The sequence below is a fragment of the Canis aureus genome, chromosome 9 (assembly GCF_053574225.1).
Source record: "Canis aureus isolate CA01 chromosome 9, VMU_Caureus_v.1.0, whole genome shotgun sequence".
Lineage (NCBI taxonomy): Eukaryota > Metazoa > Chordata > Mammalia > Carnivora > Canidae > Canis > Canis aureus.
The window spans coordinates 11,999,134-12,018,237 of record NC_135619.1 but is presented as its reverse complement, the minus strand read 5'-3'; the positions used below and the strand labels follow the sequence as shown (position 1 = coordinate 12,018,237).

General features: G+C 34.8%; 1 long non-coding RNA gene and 1 other non-coding gene across 10 annotated transcripts in view; one reads left to right on the top strand and one right to left on the bottom strand.

The window, feature by feature from the left end:
- LOC144320397 (uncharacterized) overlaps positions 1 to 19,104 on the top strand; it is a 315,384-nt gene that overhangs the window by 101,582 nt on the left and 194,698 nt on the right. For all 9 annotated transcript variants that reach the window (XR_013385937.1, XR_013385936.1, XR_013385941.1 and 6 more), the window contains 2 exons: positions 11,120 to 11,219; positions 17,616 to 17,795. This is a non-coding gene — a long non-coding RNA (uncharacterized LOC144320397). The remainder of the gene's footprint in view (positions 1 to 11,119; positions 11,220 to 17,615; positions 17,796 to 19,104) is intronic.
- On the bottom strand, positions 4,448 to 4,555 carry LOC144321363 (U6 spliceosomal RNA). The gene has a single exon (XR_013387032.1). It is a non-coding gene; the product is annotated as a U6 spliceosomal RNA (small nuclear RNA).

The window sequence follows — 19,104 nt, the reverse complement described above, 5'->3', positions numbered from 1 at the left end:
TGAATTGAAGCATGGATAGACTTGCTATAATGACTTAAAAGAAGCTTCTGAAATAGTCAAAGAGGGAAGCTCACAGACATGCTTGGTGTAAAATAGGGTTTCAAAGAATGATTTCTTACCATTACTATTTTGGACAAGAAGAGGAAACTATTACTTACTCCCGGATTATTTTGATGAATTTTATAGTTCTGCTGAATTGTTTAGAGGTTATAACAAACACATGGTCATGCAGAATAATGAGTACCATTTAAGTGACTACTATGTATATATATAGTTGAATTTTTCAGACTATATACTAGTCACTGAAGACAAATATCATGTCCTAATGATATCTAAAATCTATTGAAAGCTTGCTTTGTAGAAGGTATGTTACTCTATTATCTCACTTATCTCCAGATAAGCTCTTTGAAATAAATACAATTTTTTTTAAAGATTTTATTTATTTATTCATGATAGTCACAGAGAGAGAGAGAGAGAGAGAGAGAGAGGCAGAGACACAGGCAGAGAGAGAAGCGGGCTCCATGCAGGGAGCCCGATGTGGGATTCGATCCCGGGTCTCCAGGATCGCGCCCTGGGCCAAAGGCAGGCGCCAAACCGCTGCGCCACCCAGGGATCCCATAAATACAATTTTTAGTTCCATTTTACTAATGGGTAAACCAAGTCCTGATAAGTTTTCATATAATTATCTACTTTGTAGTGAATGGCTTTAAGGGACACATCTCATTTATATTATAGGTCCTTGAGAATAAATGTAGCTTGCTAATATGTGTCTTTAAAAAAAACCCTTGTTTTGTTGCCTAAATCTATCTGTGAAAGGCCAGACATTTTGCCAGTGATTAAGAATAAATGAAATATTGAGAAATCCTTTTAACTAACTATAATTGAGAAAACATCTTTGATATTTTAGGTCATACCAGCATGGCATTTTAAAAAAGATTTTATTTATTTATCCAAGAGAAACAGAGAGAGAGGCAGAGACATAGGCAGAAGGAGAAGTAGGCTCCCTATGGGAAGCCCAATGTGGGACTCGATCCTGGGACTCCAGGATCACACTCTGAGTCAAAAGCAGGCACTCAACCACCGAGCCACCCAGGCATCCTCAGCATGGCATTTTTAATCTTGTATTTAAGATCTAGTACCTTATTTAAAGTTAACTGGTTGCTTGTGATTTCTCTAAGTATTTCAGGTGGCCAACTGCTATCTTCAGTCTCTGGAATAAACTACTGAGAAAGAAATTTATTAAAGCTGGTTGTCCAACTGCTTGGAGAGTAGTTGTGTCTATAGCCACCTGTATCAACAGCCACTCCTCAAGGCTGTTTAAATAATGGCCCCAAGGCAGCCCGGGTGGCTCAGCAGTTTAGCACCGTCTTCAGCCCAGGGCATGATCCTGGAGACCCAGGATCGAGTTCCATGTTGGCCTCCCTGCATGGAGCCTGCTTCTCTCTCTGCCTGTGTCTCTGCCGCTCTCTCTCTGTCTCATGAATAAATAAACAAAATCTTAAAATAATAATAATAATAATAAATAATAATAATAATAATGGCCCCAGAACACCCTGGGCTTGGTAGGAAATCTCACAATGGATAAATTTTAGTTATATCCTGTACAGTCTTTTTAGTACATTTTAGTTCATGTGGCTCTGTAGGTGGCAAACAGCATATATTGTTGGGTAGGCCACTGACCAGTATGTTTTCCTCCATTCAACTGATACAAAGTTATTGGTCATGTATTGAAGGCAGATTAGTTTTCAAAAAACAAAATAACAAAATAAAACCAAAATGAGTGAAGAGAAGCAAAACAATTATATTTAACTCATTCCTTCTCAAACCTTTTATTTTTTTCAAACTTTATATTTTAGATGAATGTTCTGAAATTGGATTAGTATAGTAATATAGAACACTACAAAACGGTGGAAAAATGTTCCCCAATCCAATTTTGCTTGAGTTGAAAGAGTGCCCAAGACTTTGAGAAAAATTTTGAGTAGGTCAGGCTCAGTGGACACATGGAAGCAATTACTCTTCCCAGTTTTGAAAATAAGGTTTATAGGAGCGGAAAAAGCTGATGTCTTCCAAATTAGACTGGATCCTGGGTAAATACTACCATGATTATTAACAAATATCTCCTGTGTTATTATATTTCTAGGATAGATAGAGACATAGATGTAGATATATTTATCGAACTTTAGGTAAACCCCCAAAGGCCCTTTCTGAACCTAAGGACATACGAGGGATTGGCAACATTTCCTCCTCTATAAATATCCTGGTACCCTCCTTACCAGGCCCAGTGATATGAGTAAATAGTTGCTATAGTACTGGAGGTTATACCTTCATTCTGTCATGGCTTCTCTCCCAAGTGGATTTCCAGTTGTTTAATACACCTAGGGATGCTTCAAATGCACTTTGTCTTCCTTTCCCAAAAATGGGAATTAAACCGGAGACAGTTACGCTCTCCCGCTGAAATCCAAAGCCACAACAATAAATAAAGTTATTATATATGTTATAATAGTATAGTGATATCATCCATACTCAATATAAGCCATATTATGAGCCTGACAAATAATAAATACTCCTAAATCTTTGTGGGATATTATTATGTGATTTTATATATCATGGAAACCACTCTAATTTCTTAAAGGCTTTTTGTTTGGATTCTAAAATCTTCCACTGGTAAATTCTCAAAATTGCCATATAGTAAATACAAGGGGCAATAGGAAATTTGTCTTCCAAACATTTTCGATGAGCAAACATATAGCTAAAAAGACACTGCCTTGTAATCAAAGATCATGCAGCCACTCTGGAAAACTGTGTGGAGGTTCCTCAAACAGTTAAAAATAGACCTGCCCTACGACCCAGCAATTGCACTGTTGGGGATTTACCCCAAAGATACAAATGCAATGAAACGCCGGGACACCTGCACCCCGATGTTTCTAGCAGCAATGGCCACGATAGCCAAACTGTGGAAGGAGCCTCGGTGTCCAACGAAAGATGAATGGATAAAGAAGATGTGGTTTATGTATACAATGGAATATTACTCAGCTATTAGAAATGACAAATACCCACCATTTGCTTCAACGTGGATGGACCTGGAGGGTATTATGCTGAGTGAAGTAAGTCAGTCGGAGAAGGACAAACATTATATGTTCTCATTCATTTGGGGAATATAAATAATAGTGAAAGGGAAAATAAGGGAACGGGGAAGAAATGTGTGGGAAATATCAGAAAGGGAGACAGAACGTAAAGATTGCTAACTCTGGGAAACGAACTAGGGGTGGTAGAAGGGGAGGAGGGCAGGGGGTGGGAGAGAATGGGTGACGGGCACTGGGTGTTATTCTGTATGTTAGTAAATTGAACACCAATAAAAAATAAAAAAAATAAATAAATAAATAAAAAAATAAAATAAAAAGTATTAAAAATACCCTAACCGGCAAAAAAAAAAAAAAAAAAAAAAAAGAAGATCATTCTAAATTCCCCTTATTAGTAGGTACATTCATCGCTTGTCTAACATTCAGTCCCACCAACTCCACACCCCTTCCTCCATTCAGATCCCCCTGCACAATCTTCCTGTAGCCCTGGAGAAAAAGCAATGTCTTTCTGCTGTGATTCTTAAGTTAGGAATGTGTTTTGAAGTGCATAAGAGTTATCTTGTTGTTTAATTGTGAAGTTGACAAAGTAAGGTTTTCCTGTCATGAAAAAGCCTGTGTAATATCAAGTGCTTACCTGTCTTCTCAAATATCTATGCCACCCAATTTATTTAATCATTCTTTGGCTTTTGAACTAGATTTCTACCATCACATATCTCTTCAGTCCTGATGACACAAAAAAACACAAGGAAGCCAAATATATAGCAGAGAAGATGAGCTTTCAGAAGTACAAGCAATCTTAGGAGACCTTACTTTGATGTTTTGACAATATGTCTTCCCAAGAGAGAAAAATAGGGATAGAAAGAATAAAAAAAAAAAGTAAGGAAGTGAAAAAGGAGGAAAATTTAACAGGCTTACATTACTTAGAGTCTATAAGTAATGCTTCATGAAATAATTATTTTTTCAAATATATTTCATCATTCCTTAAATCAACAGTAAAAATCTTTTCATTGTGTCCAACTTACTATACTTCTGTATGTTACAGTCAACTGTAGCATGAGAATAATTTTAAAGGGGAATGACATTTGAAAAAATTCAAAAGACAAATCTAAATCTTATTCTATACTTCTAAAGATCTCAGTGATGTTCAGTCAAGATGGTTTACTAACAGAATAATAGAATGACAAACTTTTCATCAATAAAAATGTTTGTTACATATGATATCATTATCAAGTTGTAATCAAATCTGTCATTATTTGAAAATATTTTCCTAATGTCTATACATTTCATAAATCTTTTTTATGATCTTTCAAGACTAAGGCTAGTTGTTTTTAGCTTATATGGCTCATATTTTTCAGTGATCATTTTTTAAAAATATAGAGTGCTTTATGAATTTGTGTGTTATCCTTGCACTGGGACCATGCTAATCTTCTCTGTATCATTCCAATTTTAGTATATTGTGCTGCTGAAGTGATCACTTTTGGTGATAGTTTTCAACACTTAAAATGAAATGCAGAAGACTTTTTCAATATATACAAATATGAGTTGAAATAAAATTACATTAAGTAGTAGAAAGGTTTGATACATTAACTAATGATGATGACTACTGGCTTATAAAAATTCACACTACATTTTGTATAGCTATTGTGTAGCTATGAGCTTAAGAATTGGAGTACCTACACAGTGGGAGAGTACAAATGAACACCTATGCAGATGTTACTATAACAACAGAACAACCAGTATGCTATATGATAGAAAAAAGCAAAGTGAAGTACTGATTATAAATGGTGCTTAGCTTTATTAAGCCAAGAGAGCACTATTACTCAAAGTCTGTATCTGACTGAGGCAAGTTGTTTTGTTGTAATCATGTTCTTGAGCTATCTTGTGACTGTCAGTCAAGGACTGCCATTCACCTAAAGGAAGCAGAAGCCTTGAAAATGTTGTTAGGTAATAGTCTGATCCACATTGAAGAACTTTTAATTCAGAAGTTTCTACCACTTTCTTTGAAATGCTCTCACATGTTCATAAGGACAACAGCCATGGAACCATGATAGTGTCAAAAGTCAACCTGCTACACAAACTCCTTTGAAATCTTCAACTGCGTAGTCACATGTCTAAATGAAAGACTAGTGATCATCTCATTGGAAATATTTCTAAAATATCAACAAAAAATGAACTTAACATTACATCACAGAAATCCTTTTTTTGAAGGTACATGTTCTTTTAGCTGAAAACACAATTTAATATTTGCCTTATATTTAGGTAGAGTAAGTCCTATTTGTGATATTTTGATAGGACCATGCATAGCTGTGATGCTTCATATCCTCTTATACAACTAAAATTCTTAAAATTGAAATTCATTACTGGACTTTAGTTCTTGCATATACAACCATCTTGGGAGAAGTAACACATTTGACTGCTTTTGCCATCGTTTGTTGGTGTCAATAAGTTTATCAAATCTTTCTTTGCGAGCACTTTAGATACGACCTCCAGGAAGATGGGTATAGAGAAAGAATAAGTACTTAGAAAAGTATAAAACAGACTAGGAGGGGAATGGGAAAGTTTCCAAAACAAAGATAGAATAATATAAACTTCTGTTTATAATTTCCTTTCATTTTGGTAATCTATAGCAACATTCTTAGTAAGAAAGCAATGACAGAACCAGCTGTTGACAAATTATTTTTCTATAATCCATATTAACTAAGCACAAACTACTGACACAGTATGTCTTCTACTTCGGGATTGGGGAAATGTTTTAAATGTCAATAAATGACTTGTTGAAAGGGAGAAAATTCAGATACATAATTATTCTTTTCTTTCTTTTGTTGGATTGACTTTCCAGGTACGTGCTTTGGAAACGACTAAGAAGTGTTATTGTTACAAAAGAAAAAGAAAAGCTGAGGAATAGCAATTCCCTTTTTGAGTTCCTAGGAACATATATAGAGTCTTAATAAGGTCATTGGTGAATATTTTAATTAAAGTATTCTTAGGCTTATGGAATTACTAGGTCATATTAGAATATGCAAAATGAGTGTTTATACTTAGTTTGGCCACATACAACCTTTTTAAAAGAGTAGTTGATAGCATTTTCTAAACCTTTCTACTTTCTATTCTTTTTAATTTGGTGTGTTCTGAGTTCTTTCCTTATCACTCCACTGAAACTGCTCTCAGTAATGACATTGTTGACTTGACCTGACCTGACAAATTCAATAGATGCTTTCCAGTATTCCCTTTGTTCCATTTGATGCTGTTCATCCATCCCTTATCGATACTTCTTGTCAGTTCTGTGACTCTCCCTGGGTCCCATTTTCTCTTAGTGTTTTCACCACCTGAAAGTCTGAATCTTAGTCTCCTTTGTGGGGTTCCTCTTCCTCCATACACTCATTATACACAGGTATACCTCAGAATTCCACGTGCTATTCTTATTCCTTCTTCATCCTTAGATGATCATATCCACTCACTCTGAAGATTCACTTATTATTTATATTGGTTGTTCCTAACAATTAGGGAACATAGAGTCTGCAAGGTTAGCCGTTCTGAGTCCAGAGGTGAATACTGTATAGTAACTGGAACTGGGGACAATGGAAAATAATAAAACTTTTTTTTTTTTAAAGATTTATTTATTTATGATAGACATAGAGAGAGAGAGAGGCAGAGACACAGGAGGACGGAGAAGCAGGCTCCATGCTTGGAGCCCGACGTGGGACTCGATCCCGGGACTCCAGGATCGCGCCCTGGGCCAAAGGCAGGCACTAAATCGCTGAGCCACCCAGGGATCCCCTGGACAATGGAAAATAATAGCACATCTCTGTATCCTCTGCAAAGCCTTGCTTCAGACCATCATCAGACCATCATCAGACCATCATTGCCTCTCACTGATTATGTGCCAGGCATTGTCAGGAGAAGTGTATATGGAAAGTTATATAAAATAAATAAAAAGGTCATGATATTATACTTGTCTAGCATAAATCTACTCATAGGAGTGACTGAATAACCATTTGCGCTAATTGTTTGGGTCTATTAAATAGGTCATAGGAAGTTCATCTGGTCCAGCAACTTCCTAGTATTACTGAAGAATTAAAAAAAAAAAAAAAAGACAAGAACAGATGCTGTTGTAGAGGTCATGCCAAGAAAATGTGAAGCTTTGAAGCTTTTCATTTCCCTGTAACTACCACCATTACCTCTTCAAATTTCAAATTGAATGTTTGTCAGTATTAAGTCAAAGAGACAAGCTGTTCATGCCACAAATTCATCATATTCTATAAGTATACATGACAAATGCATCTTAGTTAGAATGTTCTCTTTAGGGTCAAAACTTTAGGCAATTAGCGTAAAAGACATTGTTATTTCCTTGGTAAGTGTATGGAACCCCTGCTTATAGAATTCATAGAATGTGACCACCCAGACTGTATTATTCAGTGATCAATGGATCATTGTAATACTGTTGATCAATATGACTAAGTTACATGGTTTCCTAAAGAATGGTTATCCCAAGGGTGTGGTTAATTTGGAAAAGGAAATAATAGAAAATGAAAATATATATTTTCTCTTGGAGTCTAGAACTAAGAATAAATAAATGGTAATGCTGATTTTATTTCAAAATATCAGAATGTAATAGGTAACTTTTCTTGGAAAATTTTATCCCAGTCCTTAAATTTTCTTAAGTATCCCCCTGTTCCCAGCCATGCTGTCTATGAGATGTACCTCCAGTAGTTATGCACCATATATGCACTGATATTTATCTGTAACTACCTGGACCAGACATAAACAGGCAGTAGAGATTAAGTAATTAAACTAGAAAGAGAAGAAAAAACAAATAGGAAGTACAGACCGTGTATCCTAATGGCCTTCGCGTTGATTGTCCAGGTCTTCTATAATGCCTGGATATCTTGCCCCCTATATTTTCTTTAAGATAGTACTGCATCCTTTCAATAAAATCCCTGTTTTGTTTGAACTTATTTGTATTGAAACTCATATTTGTGTTTGTGGCCTACTATTTGCCTGCCAAAAACAAAAAACAAAACAAAACAAAACAAAAAAAACCCATTTCATCTGGGAGCAGTGTGTTCTCTTTAGAGCTCTTTCTGTTCCTTTTTTTTGCTTCTCAGTCTTAAACTACTTATATAGTTTTTTGTGGAAGATGCTATTTTTTCTATAAATCCTATGCAATGACCATAAGCGGCTATCACAAAGATTGGCACGTGGCTAGGTCTAGAGCAATCACAGCCCTTCCTTAGTATTTCTGGATCTGGAAGTAAGAAGAGCATTTGACCCTTTTCTCACCACTGGCAAATTTTTCAAATATAAAATTCAAGCATTTTTCCCACTAACGCAAGTCTGCAGTAAAAGACTATGAAGCCGGGGATCCCTGGGTGGCTCAGCGGTTTGGCGCCTGCCTTTGGCCCAGGGTGCGATCCTGGGGTCCCGGGATCGAGTCCCGCATTGGGCTCCCAGCATGGAGCCTGTTTCTCCCTCCTCCTGTGTCTCTCTCTCTCTCTCTCTCTCTCCATGTTTATCATAAATAAATAATTAAATAAATCTTATAAATAAATAAATAAATAAAAGACTATGAAGCCAACAAATGAAGCACAGTGAGGGGAGAATAGTGAAGATGTTTGTGATGCTGCTTCTCGCTGATCTGTAGATTTGCTGCATCTTTGACCTTTTTAGCCTTTATTTGTTTAAACCTTTCTTAGGTTTTCTGAACCCAAGATTCCCATATGTGCCTAAGCTTGTTTAATTGGATTTCAATTAAGGTTGCCAAATTTAGCAAATAAAAATACAGGATGTCCAGTTAGATTTGAATAACATATAAATAATGATATTGCGATATTTGGGATAAACACACTAAAAATGTATTCATTGTCTATCTGATAGTCAGATGTAACTGGACATCCTCTATACTTTCTGGAACCATTTGATCACTTGTAACTGAATTACTCCAGTTGCTATCTCAGAATTATCCCCAAAGAGTCCTATTTCATATAGCACTTTAGGTATATATCCTCATTTCAGTCAAACTAAGTAAACAAGAAGCATATTTTGTGCTTTCTAGGAAAATATGCATTGCCTAAATATTATCCCACAGTTTTGATTTGTCCTACACAACTTTTGAAACTCTCTCCCTACAGAGTATAAATATAACTTTGAAGTGAGCATCTTAGTGACCCAGGAGCCTTAATGTGTATTTGAAGTCAAGACTCTGAGAAATGGATTTAATGTTCCCTCAGAACTGGAACCCTTGAGTGTCAAAGCCAAATAAGAGCTCCTGGACAGATCACTTAATCTTGCTTCCTCTGTCTCCTTATCTTTACATTATAGGTACTATTTCTTCCCAGTCTTCCAGAAGTGTCACAGTGATTAACATTTATGGGCTGGTTGAAGATGAAAATTTCACATCTTGTTAAGCATTAGCAAGATGACAAATAATATATAATTATGGTGTGTACCTGCAATAATGTAAGAGCACATGTATTTTCACAGTTTTAATAATAATTTCTGTGAAAGAAAGGCATGAGGCTCAGTTCTCACTTTAATTTGATAAAATGTTTTGCTTTGGTATCATAGTCATAGGCAGATTATTTGAAAAAAGAAGTGAAAAAGTAAATGTAAATATTTTCCAATATTTGGGCTACAAGCAATTTTTCTTCATAAAAATCTCATTGTTCCTAATCACAAATGGCCAAATGTTTTCTTTTGAAATGAGGTCTACCATTAAAATTGCTTTTGAAAGCATGCATTAAGACAGAGGGATGAGAAGTTGCTATAATTTTCAGTTCATGTTACTTCTTGAGTACTGTCACTTCTCTATATAAAGCTATAGAAAGTGAACATTAGCCCTTTAAAGGAGTCATATTTCAAGGATCAGGTGGGGAAGACAGAAGTGTTGGATGCACCTCACTGCACTGCTGTTCATCCCCAACACTTTGCACAATGTGAGAATGTTTAATAATTCCAGCCCAACCTACAGATAAGAATCTCTGGTGTCACATCACAACTGACAGTGCTGGTGTGAGATTTGCAGTAAAACAATATTCCAGCTGTAGCCTTCATTTACAGAAATAAAACAGCAGAAGAAGAGGGAAAAGGCCAGGAGAAGATAAACACTTTCATCTTGGAGCAACGCTTACATTAAATTATAATCGCGATACTCAAACAAGGAGAGAAAACCCAACCTCAGGACCTCAAACTAACATGTATTATATCATTTGTAATCTATTGCTCTATCTGTATTTTAAGTTAGCCAGTTAATGTTTAGTTATCCAGAGAGCCCACCAAATATAAATAAGCTCTTTCCCAAATAAAGTGGCAACTGTGGGACAGGCGGCCTTCTTTTCCTTCCATTAATCACTAGAAACTTCACACGGCGTGAAGGTCTCAAGGGATATTTCTGGCTGGGAAAAAGATCCTCCCTCCTCAGTTCTAATCAGTCCATCCCATCTGTAATGGCTTTAGAAAATTGTTAATGACATAAAGTGACAGTCGAAGGGCTTTTTGGTCTGTCAGTGTAGGGTTACTATGAGCTCTCTAACAAACTACTACATGCAGGCCTCAAAGCTGCTGGAAAATGATCTGGATTACGAAGGAATAAATTTGATATGTTAGCAATCACAAGTGGGAACTGAAAAGAAAGGCTTCCTTAATACGGTTCTTTCAGGCTATAATGGGAAATACGAAGATAAATCTGGCTCAGAGACAAACCCACATAAGACTGCCTTGAGCACTCAGAATATAGATCTCGGTTATGCGATGTGTAAAACACACAATGGCCTGAATAAGGAGCTAAGTATATAAGTGCAAACAAACCCGTTTTTATAGTTAGCATGGCATTTTGAATGGAGCTTTAAGCCTAAAGGACACTCTCCTACTTGCAGATGAAGATGGGGAATGTAACAGTAAGTACTGTTTTTATATATAGAAGTCTAATAAGAAAATGTTCTAGAAAATTATGAAAATAAATCAAATTAAACCTGAGTTTTACTTTCCCCATAAAAATTTGAAAACTTTGCTTTCCCTAATCTAAAATATTGTTTTTCTTCCAGTTCCATTAGCTTGCTTTGGATTCATGGGAATTCTGAACAGAGACGTGAGAATGACTTCAATTTGAGGTATCTGTTAAATGCAGCAACATGACATCACAAGGTATAATCTCATTCCTTGCATTATATAAAAGTTCTGCACAGAATTGATAAATAAATGCATATCTGGGAATTTGAATCAGTTAAAAATAGGCAGATAATAGATATGGAAATGAAAATTTGGAGAATTTTTTTAAAGGCTAATTTTATTCTAACGCAGTGGAACATTTTCTTTCATGTATTTTTTTTTCCAGTTTCTAGAACATTCACCTCATTAAGGTGTCACAAAAAGTGACAATATAAACAGTTTCCCACACATCTCCTGTAGGTTGTGCTAAGGGCTATAAAAATATTATATTCTGACAATTTCACAGATCTTGCAAGATTAGGTCAAAAGATTTTTGCTTAGTAGAGAAATCTCTACAGCGAATAGCGAGGTGATATTTTCTCTAAATCTGAACATGTTCAATAAGATACAAGAAAGGATTTTATCTCAATATAAAATAATATCTTATCAATGAAAGAAAATTTGAAGGATAATTTCTTATTCATCTAAGATAGTTTAACAACGACTCTACCTGGAAAATTCCATTTTTTTAACCAGTTAGTTCCTATAAGTAACTTCCAGCTTTGTGATTCTACAATTTGTGACAATTTTGCTCAGGTAAATATCATCTGGTAAGAATAGACAACCAGCTAATAGGCCCTGAACCAGGCTAGGGTTGTGCATCGGAAACACGAATAGAATGAAGAGAGAACAAGAATAATTTTTCAGTGAATAATTTTTGCTGAACTAGGTAGTAGATTTTTAACTGATTCCTTTTCCATTGTTAAATGTTTTATATTCTCTCTGAGAACTGTAGCCAGGACTGGGAAATCACTGGCATACGAAGTTCATGTCATTTGGCTTTAGAGTAGGTCATAAGCTATAGAGACCTACACTAATTCTTTCAGACTAAGAGAGGCCATCTCATAAATATCTATTTCAGTGCTCTAAAATGATTAAATGACATCATGATGACCTAGTTTAAGGAAAATGTTACATGAGGGCCCTAAATGGCACCCTGGTGGTCTGAAAGAGTTAATGCAGCTTCCTTAAGTGGCCAATTCTATGTTAGTTTGCAATGAACAGAGCAGAGCAGTGTCCCAATAATTCACTGAAAGCTTCATCTAATATAAGTATATTAAGTTGAGAGAAGTCATTTGAAGGAGGCTATAATAGAGCAGGTGGAAATTCTGATTAATACAACAGCTCTGCTAAGGAAGGAAAAATGGAGTCCATGGAAATTCAATAGCCCTATGGAGAAACATTGAAGTGAAGCTCCTCTTAAAGAATATCTCAAGAGATCATGATGCATCAACATATATTATGTTCTTCCAAATTACAGCTGAGCTTTATATGTAACACACTGTGACAGCAAATAATATATAATACTTGTGTTTTAATAGCAGAGTGTAATACTAAGGGAATGTTTTTCTGATTTTTCGATGTCTTCAAAATCATGGAACTATAATACAACAGAATAGTGGATAGCAATTAGAAATTTATCTCTTATAATTATATGAATGTTCTTACTACCAAATTTATTAAAAAACATGACCACTTTATATGAGGTTTAATATTGTTAGATCAAATTCTATAATCAACTTGGGCATAAAAAAAAGGTGAGAAAATATGAGAAAGAAATAGCAGATAAGCTGAAGAAAGATAATTTTTAGCATACAGGTAGTGTACACATTTTGGCCTGCAAGAATAATTTGGCCAAATGAATCAATTAATAGAAGCATAGAAACATAGAACAAAAAGAACAAATCACTAATCTTTTCTTCACCTTAAAATTACCACACACATAAGCTACATGTGTATATATATATATATATATATATATATATATATATATATAATGCCCAGAAACAGCCCAAGTAGAAGCATATTTAATTACATATATAACGGAAATTTGTTATATGAAAAAGGAGACCTTTCAAATATATGAGCAAGACAAGGATTTTGGAAGTCAGTGTAAAGTGATTATGAAGGGAATAGATTCTTGGGTCATACCTCTTGGTTCTAATTTTGGCTCTTCTTTTTAACAGCTGTATTACCTCGAACAAATTGCTTACCTGTTCTTCACCTTCTTTATCTGAAAGTTTGGAGCATAACACTACGTTGTTGAGTTGTAAGAATTAACAGAGATAATAAATGCAAAGCATTTGGCAAAATCTCTGGTGCATAGTAAACCACTGTGAATGCTAGTCATTATTATTCAATAAATGGCTAACCACTTAGAAAACAACAGGGAGTTCCCCTCTCATATCTTTGAAAAATAAAATCAGATGAGTTAAGGTGTTACATTTTAAAAGGATAACTATAAAAGTAGAAAAGGTAATACATGTGAATATTTATGACAATTTTGTATTAAAGGAAATCAGGAAACACAAAGCCATAGACCTATGGAAGACTGCTTAAATTTTAAATTTCTGATGGAAAAATTATTTATAAAGATAAAAGACCCATGGAAGAATAGAAAAATATTTACAGTGTATAATACAAAGGGTTATCATAATTTATATAAAAACCTTACCTACTATGATTTTTCTATAAAGTAATATTGCATCAAGTAGGTAGTAAACATAAACAGATGGTATATATTATAACTTCACTGCTCTTTCTAGCCTCAGAGATTTCTCAAACTCTTAGTGGCTTTTTTTCCACATGAAGGAAACAGCTTAAATGTTACTTCATCAGGAAGATCTTTTCTGGTCAATCTAAATGAGATCTCCCTAAATTTCTTTCTTATAGCATTGTTTACGCATTTCTATCATAGCTCTCCTTGGTCTTCATCACATATTTCTCTGTGTTGATTTCTTCCCCTTTTCTCTCACTAGACAATAAACTCATGGGGAGGGACTATAGAGTATGTGCCACTCTGTAGTCAGCTCCTAGCATATAGCAGACATTTGAAGTGATGAAAGTAAGTATCATAAAGGGTCTAGTATACTATGTTAAGGCATTTAGCCTTTATAGCTAATATAGTCATAGAAGAATTTTGAGCAAGATAAATCCTTCTTGGGCATCAATGGAGGGTGAGTGGGGAATGAACTGGAAGGGAACATGACTGGAAGCCAGGTGGTGGATTAGAAAAGGAATTGAAACAATCCAAGAAATCATGAAGCTCTGAAGTAATGAAGTTTAATGGAAATATGGAGAAGAGAAATGGTTCCAAAGATATTTAAAATTAGACTATTTTAGCTAAAGCAGAGTACGTATAGGGAAATAATGGGAGTGAACTTTGATTCTGGATTTTAGGCCAGATTGTAAACCTCTAATCCCATATCAAGACATTTATAATGCTTCAAGGAGTAAAAAGTCAATGACAAATTCTGGAAATAGGGTTTAGTTTTTGTTTGTGTGTATGTTTAAACCATCTTAATTGGCAGCATTAAGTTATTGGGACATATGGAATAGATTTCTAGGACCATACAGAAGTTGGGTATTTGGTATTATGACTTAATACTCCCCAACTCAGCCATTAATCTCTGGTCCAAGGTCATCTCAGCGAAGACATTTTGGGATCCTGGCAAATTATCATCATATGAACTTCCTTTATGCTCATCATCCTTACCACCACCACAATCAGTAATAATGACAACAATGACAGCCACAACATGAACATTTATTGAGCAATTACTCTGTCTAAGGCTCCACAGTGTGGGCTTGAGTACAGAGAAATCTGACACATTCTCTGAAATCCTAGAGGGTAGAGTATATGCATTAAATCACACTAGCCATATAGAGTAGCACGTGATAAAATGAGTTATAGGAAAATAATTGCTGTGGAGTTCAAATAAGAGAGACTTGACTATAGTTGAAAAGTCTTTAGGAAAAGCTACACGGAGGAGGTGAGACTTGAATAGGCCTTCAAGAAAGGAACAAATTAAGACAAATATAGAGGAAGGGCAACTACTCAGACAACAAGGTGGAGGTGGAGTTCCCACATCTGTTTTAAGGACAAGCAGACAAGTGGACAAATGCTTTGACTAAAACATCAAGTTTATAAAGAGAAGTAAAGGAAGTGTTCAGAGACTTGGATGGAAATAGATTGTAAGGTGTTTTTGATATCAAACTAATGATGGTTCATTTGGAATAGACTTATGATCCCTTATTTCAAAGAAAGTAGAGAATCACAAATTTTGAGCAAAGTAGCTACTTGCAGAAAGTTGTTTTTTAGAGTTTTTAGAGGATGAATCTAATGAGCATGTTCTGATTTCATCCTAGAGATGAAAATTCATGTTGATAAGACCAGTTACTATGGCAATATTTTAGGGGGGAAAAGAGAACCTTATGTGAGAAAGGAGAAGGAAATAATATGAGATTTTTTCCTTACCTTTTATTATGAAAAACTAGAAAATAAAAAAGAGATGGAATAATATAATGAACCACCCAGCTTCAAAAATGATTAATTCAAGACCTGTCTTATTTTACCACTATTCTTACCTGTCTCTTTACCTCTAGATTATTTTAAAACAATCATCAATACCTCTAATTTATATATATTTGAATATGAATTTCTAAAAGATAAGGACTCATTAGTGAACATAGCCATAATACTATGATCATACCTAAAAAAATAACAATTTCTTCAAATATGTACTCAGTGGTAAAGTTTTTCTAATTTTTGTATAAGTTTTTAAATTCATTTATTTGAATGAAAATCCAAAGAGGTCCATTTATTGTAATTATTTAATGATGGTTCTTAAATATTTTTAATCTTTAATTTCATCTTCCATTTCTTTTTTGACTTGAAATTTATTGAAATGACACAATATTTGTTGTTTTCATATTCATGGTACTATTAATAACGTTCTTTTGTCTTCTATATTCCCCACAAAATGGTAGTTAAATTTAAAAGCTTGATCAGATTTCATTTTTTTTATGGCAAGAATTGTTTATAGGTTGTGCTGTGTACTATCAGGGGGCACATGATATTTGCTTGTTTCTTGGTGTGTGTGTGTGTTATAGGAACTATTACCTGTGGGTTTTTTTCTTTATTATAAAAGAATTATTATAAACTCATGTTGAAGTATATTTGATGCTTTTCAATCTATTGCATTTATCCTTATTAATGTTCAGATTATCCTATCTTTATCTGATTGAGAATCTCTTTAAATTGACTTCTGCATCTTTTTGATACAACCCTGTTGGACTTTGAGAGTTTTCTAACTCCTTTATATCACAAGATGTCCCAGGATCATCTTTTAAATTTCCTACCCAGAATCTCCCATTCTGTAAGAATACTTTTTTTTAATAAAGATTTTATTTACTTATTCATGAGCGACAAAGAGACAGAGACACAGGCAGAGGGAGGAAAACAGGCTCCATGCCAGGAGCCAGACATGGAACTCGATCCCGGGACTCTGCGATCACGCCCTCAGCCAAAGGCAGAGGCTCAACTGCTGAGCCACACAGGCATCCCTCTAAGAAGACTTTATTACTTGTGTTGTGAAATGGTATTTAAAGACCACAAATGGGTGTTAGGAGTGCTCAGTTTTACAGAGTCAGCCATTGTACATATTTCAGAGGACAAGGATAAGAAAGGTATTTTTTAAGGATAGAATTTATGAGTTTGTACTATTCATACTTATTATGAGTTCTTTTTTTTAAGATTTTATTTATTTATTCATGAGAGAGAGAGAGAGTGAGTGAGAGAGGGAGAGACACAGGCAGAGGGAGAAGCAAGCTCCATGCAGGGAGCCTGATGTGGGACTCCATCCCAGGACTCCAGGACCATGCCCTAAGCCAAAGGCAGGCGCTAAACTGCTGAGCCACCCAGGGATCCCCTTATTGTGAGTTCTAATTCAAATTCAGGTGTACATGACTATTACCTAGCCTTATCGATCTTATATTTGTTTCCTATTTCTCTCATGCCAGCACTCCTGGTTTTCCATGATTGTATAAAACCTCATTTGCTTTTCCTTCACTATAAAGACAATAGTCCTATAGTAGCAATACAGCACTGCTCCCTATAATATAAATCCTCATAATGTATGTTGTTTTTTTTAAAGCTTTATTCTTTTGGATGTCAGAATATATTCAACTAAGGATATACAGTCAAATTGTATTTTAAAGTCACTATAAATATTTTCTTTTTTGTGTTACGTCACTCGTTTTTCCATGTATAGTTTCCATACTGTTTTAGCTGCAGAAGCTTTATAATATGTGCCAGTATCTTAAGGGATAGGTTATTTTCATTCTTCTCTTTTTCAGTGTTATTTTTTATTTTATTTTAGGGTTACTGTTACTTTTGTTTTGTTTTGTTTCTCCAGCTGAACTTTATTTAGCTCTAAGGGAAATAAAACTCTAATGATATTTTACTGTGTTGACATATTTATGTTGTTAGGTCTTCCCTTCAAATAACAGTATGTCTTTTCATTCATTTACTTCTACTTTTATGTCTTTCAGGATTGTTTTGGAGTCTTCTGGATATGAGAGATATTAAAAAAGTGAAATAGTAGGACTGAAGTATGAGGGGAGAAATAGAGAAAACCATGGTTTTCATACTCTCTTTTTGGAGAATAATTTATTTGTTGGTTTGTTTGTCAGAAATGGGATTATTTGAAGAGACCAACACAGGGAGGAATGGTGAGTTTCATTATAGTACCAGATCTGAGATCTGCCTAAACTTCAGTGGCAATTAAGTATATCAATCAAGTTTATATAAGAATAAATATTATTGAAATAAATTAGAGGTAATCCCTGAGAGAGTAAATCACATGAGATAAGTATTCACCTTACTTAGTCACATGATTTGGAAAAAAATGTTCTTTTTAAAAGCTACATAGTTACATGCAAAATTATAGAGAAGATTTTCCTCCACTGACTTTTCACGTTTGTTATGCTGTAAATGTGGCACCTTCTTTGCAACTTCCCTACCCCTACTGTCACTACCACATTCTGGATTGAATGTCTTTAACATTTTGTAGTCCTTCAAACAGCTCCTATATCAGAAATGAGGGTCTCTGCCTCTGTCACCTTCCTGTATCTACTGTCTACTAAAACCTGTTGAGTATGCACCCTAAAAGGAAAAAAAGCCAACAAGGAGATTAAGTCTACATCCTAAGAAGCTTTTGAAAAAAATCTCTTACTCCTCTCCATTATCATTGCCTATGTCATTACTTAGCCCGGAGCATCATTTGCTTACCAATTATAGTGAGATCAACTACTTATTACTCATCTTGCTTCATTTATCCTCTTGTTTCCTTTCTTATGTGACTACATGTGGCAATATTTATCCTATTTATATCTTCAAGCCATTTTCTGTACTGTTATCTGAGTCATCTTTAAAAATATAAGTTAAATACTTCTATGACCCCATTGTTTAAGCAAATTCCCAATAGATATTCTAGAAAATGTCAAAGGGTTCTGTGACAAATACAACATATTATATTCTTAAAAGAATCACAGGGTATATTGGCTATAAAGAGCCCCTTCTAGTAGAGAAACCTGTTTAAATGTGATCAGTATCTTGGCCTGGATTCATGTGATTATGGACTATTTTAAATTCACCTATCAATATCAATTTTTTGTCAAAAACTGTTGGTGTTCTGAAAACATACTTTAGGATATACTGACATAAATAAAGTTCAAACTTCATTATCATGAATGACTTTTATATTGCTGTGGTCTCATCTTCCATGGCTCCTTATTCCTAGTATTCCATCAAAGATATAGCATTGCACAACACCATTGCACAACACCAGTGCACAGTTCATACTCATGTGCACTGTCACAGTTCTCCTGAACTTATCATCCTAATTGAGCTCTCTGTATTTTTGTGTATGCAGTACCACTTTTCCACACTTATTTTGATCCCATCATCAGACTAATAAATTTCCATTTGCCCTACAAGAGTGAAATTAGACATTATCTCCTCAGTACCAGTTTGAATATC